Source organism: Eulemur rufifrons, unplaced genomic scaffold (genome assembly GCF_041146395.1).
Source record: "Eulemur rufifrons isolate Redbay unplaced genomic scaffold, OSU_ERuf_1 scaffold_561, whole genome shotgun sequence".
NCBI classification, from domain to species: Eukaryota; Metazoa; Chordata; class Mammalia; order Primates; family Lemuridae; genus Eulemur; species Eulemur rufifrons.
The window spans coordinates 17,501-22,085 of record NW_027183343.1 but is presented as its reverse complement, the minus strand read 5'-3'; positions in this window follow the sequence as shown (position 1 = coordinate 22,085).

The following is a 4,585-nucleotide window of genomic DNA, read 5'->3' as shown; positions in this document are numbered from 1 at the left end:
TGGAGTCCCAGTTTGGGACCATAGGATTCCCCGCACTCGACTCCAGACTGATTCGACCTAGGGTTAGCTCTGTGTAAACACTCTTTAGACGTGGGTGTTTTATGGATTTCTGTCCTTCGGGAGAAACGACTGGCCCGGGTACAGGAGTGAGTGAATGTACCGACCGTCTTCTCCCATCTCTCTCTCTCTCTCTCTCTCTCTCTCTCCCTCCCACACACAGGCACACGCGCGCGCGCGCGCGCGCGCACACACACACACACACACACACACACACGCCGTTTCCGGGAGCGCCCACTTCATGCGCTTCGGTCCACCGTGACAGATAGTCCAACTGTGAGATCATCGTGAGTGGCTGCGCCTAGGCCCCGCTCTGAACCTCTCCGTACTGTTCGTGTGTCTTCAGCAGGTCCTGCCTCCACCCGTGGCATCTAGCACGGGCCGATGGGTCCCTGTCCTCTCTCCCTGCCGTGGACGCCCCCCTCCGGCCCCCCGCCCCCGGGGGCTCTCTGGTCGACTAGTGGTGGGGAGTGTGCCCGAGGGCTGAGAGACGTGGTCCGAGAGGGGCCGGGAGGAGGCCTGCGACCCAGTGTGTACCCACTCCCGCCCCCACGCTCCCTCCCCCACGAGGGAGCCCGTCCTTTCCAGGCTGACACTTGGATCGGTGGATGACGGGGGTCACCTGGCGGCGGGCGAGCGTTATGGGAAAATCCGGTAGGCGTGTTGCGACGTCCTGCCACAGAGATGGCTCTGGCGACAGCCTCGGGCCGCCCCACCCTGGCCCCCGGCCAGGCCCCGTGAATGTGTTCTCTCTGTCCCTGACTTCTTTCTTTGTTTCACCAGCCGGCGTGCTCTGAGAATGTGAAGTGTATCATAGTTCCACCCTGGGTTTCATGATCCTAAGATAGGAAGGGGTTTTATGATTCCACGACAGAAAGGTTTTCTCATCCTATCATCTCTCCCCCCCCCCTTTCTTTCTTTCTCTTCCTCCTTCTGCCTTTTCTTTACTTCTTTGTTCTTTCCTTCTTTCAGTCTTCCTGTCTTCCTTCCTGCCTGCCTGCCTTCCTTCCTTCCGTATTTCTTTCCTCTCTTCCTTTCTCCTGTTATCCTGTGTTTCTATCTCTGTTTTTTCCATCTTTCTTCCCCCTTTCTACTTTCCTACCTTCTTTCTTTCTCATTCTCTCCTTTCTCTCTCCTTCCTTCTTCCTTTCTGTCTCTTTCTATACTGTCTCTCTCCTTCCTTCTCTCTATCTTTTTCTCTTTCCATCTTTCCGTGCTCTTTCTTTTTCTCTCTTAACTTCCTTTCTTTTTCTTTTCTTTCTTTCCCTCCTTCTGTCTCTGTCTGTCTTTCTTTCTTTCTTCTTTCTTTCTGCTTCCATCCTTCCTTCCTTTTTCTCATTCTCTTTCTTTCTGCCTGTCTTTTCTTTCCTTATTTCTTCTTTCCTTCTGTCTTTCTGTGTTTCCTATCTCCTTCCTCCCTTCCTTTTTCTTTCTTCCCCGTGCCCTCTTCCTGTCTTTTCTTATTTACTGTTTTCTTCTTTCTGACTTTCTCTCTCTGTTTCTCCGTCTCTTTTCTTTCTGTTCTTTTCCTTTCTCTCCCTTTCTCTCTTTCTGTTTCTGCCTGTCTGTCTCTCGGCTATGTTGTGGTCTGTGCAGAGACGGGTTTGGTGGACGATGTCGGTGGTCGGGCCGACCCATCCTTTCTTTGATCCCAGTGCTAGCCAGGCCGGGGCCTGCTTAGCTTCCAAGATCAGACGAGATTGGGCGCGTTCAGGGTGGCGTGGCCCTAGACTGACCCGTCATTTTTCGATGGCTTCCGTGGGGAGTAGGGGGACTGTGTTTGATGCCCCCGGGGGACCTTCTGGACTCTGAAATGATGGGCTCCAGAGGGTTGCCCCGTGTTTTGCAGCAGACCTCTGGTGGCTGGCGCCGGTTGTGGTCGGGCTCCACCTGGCGGCCGCTTTTCTACAAGTCTCTTGTCCTCTGAATCTTCGGTGCAGCAGGCAAAGCAGGGGACAGTCCCCGATGCGAGCGAGGCTGAGTTCCGGGAAGCAAGCAGCCTTCGCGGGGCCATCTGGTTCGTGCCGGGACGCCGGCTGGGACATCTGGGAGGCAGAGCTTGGGCCTGCAGGGCTGTGTGGCGGGAGGACGTTGTCGCCGCGCTTCCAGGCTCAGCCAGCCAGGCGGCTTGCGGGGCTGCCCGGGCAGGTCGACCAGCACGCTGTGGCCGCTTTGGAGACCCGACCCACCCCGCGGGGACAGGAAGGAGACGGCACACGCGGACGGGAGAGGAGGGTGTCCGGCGACCGGCCGCCGTCCCGTGCATGCGTGTCCCTCTCCCTCGGCCTCGCCTTTCCTACCCATTTTCCCTGGTTCCCGCTCGGGAGGCAGGGACAGCCCTGTGAGTGGCACCCAGTCGTCCGTGGCTTCCTCCGAGTCCTACTCTGGGGGCGCGGACCGGGCCCTGGGTGGCGCGGGTGGCCGGCGAGGGCGACCCCTGTCGGCCCGCGGGCGCTCGTGGGCCGCGGCGGTCCCGTCCCGATGTTTTCTCCTCCACAAGTCCCCGTGCTGGGGCCGGGGACCGGGCCCTGGGTGGCCCTGGGTGGCGCGGGTGGCCGGCGAGGGCGACCCCTGTGGGCCCGCGGGCGCTCGTGGGCCGCGGCGGTCCCGTCCCGATGTTTTCTCCTCCACAAGTCCCCGTGCTGGGGCCGGGGACCGGGCCCTGGGTGGCCCTGGGTGGCCGGCGAGGGCGACCCCTGTCGGCCCGCGGGCGCTCGTGGGCCGCGGCGGTCCCGTCCCGATGTTTTCTCCTCCACAAGTCCCCGTGCTGGGGCCGGGGACCGGGCCCTGGGTGGCGCGGGTGGCCGGCGAGGGCGACCCCTGTGGGCCCGCGGGCGCTCGTGGGCCGCGGCGGTCCCGTCCCGATGTTTTCTCCTCCACAAGTCCCCGTGCTGGGGCCGGGGACCGGGCCCTGGGTGGCCCTGGGTGGCCGGCGAGGGCGACCCCTGTCGGCCCGCGGCCGCTCGTGGGCCGTGGCGGTCCCGTCCCGATGTTTTCTCCTCCACAAGTCCCCGTGCTGGGCCCTGGGTGGCGCGCGTGGACGGTGAGGGCCTCCCTGGCCCTCTACGCCACGGGGGCCGACCAGATGTCCCTGAGTGCCCCTTGTCTGCTGGCGCTGGGGACCTGCTGGGGACAGGTGGCCGTGTCGAGTGTCGTGGGGGCAGGCGTGTTCAAGTGGCTCGGTCCCCGTCTTCCTGCGCGGTGTTTTTGATCACCTCATATCGTCATCTTCCGCCTGCAGGTTAGTACTGACACGCTGTCCTTCGGCGACTGTCGCTGGAGGGGTTGGGCCTCCGCACGCGGACAGGGTTCTGGGTTCCTGGGGATCCAGCGCCCTGCCCTGTTCCCTTTGAGCTGACCGCCTGGGCCCGCGCGCCGGCTCTAGGGCGTCGGAGTGTCCCGACGGTGGTGCCCGCCTCTCGCGTTGGTCTCTTGTCCCCTCGAGAGACGGCACCCGGGGGAGGGGGGGAGGTTTGCGGCAACCTTCCCCCTTACCCCGCTGGCTCTGTGCCGTTGCGTGTCAGGCGGTCCTCGTCTTTGGGTTGTGCTTGGGAGGCGGGGCTGGCGAGGCTGAAGCGGGCTCCTCCGATCGCTGTCCTCGCCGGTCTGACTGACCTCCCCCAACCCTCCCCGTCCTCGGGGCCTGATCGATGTGGTGACGTCGCGCTCTCCCGGGCCTTGAGCCGCGTGCCAGGCGAGGGACGGTCCATTCATGGTGAATGGTGGCCGCTCTTCTCGTTCTGCCCGCGGGCACCTCACCTCTCCTTCCCCGCCTGTGGGCGGTGCGTGGGAGGCGCGGGTGCGAGACTATCCGGCCCGACCGCGGTCGCCCCGCCCTCGGCCTCGTGGCGTTGGCGGGGGGTCGTGAGTCCTCTTGACGCAGCGGGCAGCCCTCGCTCGCCCTGTGTGGCTGTTGCCTGGCCGGGGTCCCCCCTGCCCGCGACGGACGGGTGCGGGGCCGTGCCGCCCGCCCGGTCGCGCGCCCCGTTTGGCGCGCGGCTGCTGGGTCTGTGTGGCCCTTTTGTGGTGCCCCCGGAGCGCACCGGGTTGTTCTCCAAGGTGCCCGAAACCGAGCGGTGGTTGTCGTCCTCGTTCCCGGCGTCCCCCTCTGGTCGCCGCTGCAGCGTCTGCTGCGTTGGGTACACCCTCGAGCAGCGTGCTTGGGGTTGGGGGGGTCGAGGCGGGCAAGCCTAGAGGCATCCTCCTGCGCTGCGTGGGCGGGCGGGGGGCGTTGTCTCGGCGTCCCCACGATGTGTGCGTGGCGGACTTCGAAAGGCGAGCGCACGGCTTGTGCTCTTCCCACCCTGCCCGAGGGGGGGGTGGTTGCACGGTCGTGTGGGCGATCGTGGTGGGGCTGGGCCGGCGACGTGGTGCCGGCCGGCCCCGTGGGGGGCCTCTGCCACCGGCCTGGTCTGCCTCGGTGACCCCTCTCCCATACCGACGGGGGAGTGTTCCCCTCGAAGTGAGGGGGCTTTTGGACCAGGGGCCCCGACCGCGAACGCTCAGGAGTCGCCAACCGTGCGTGTTT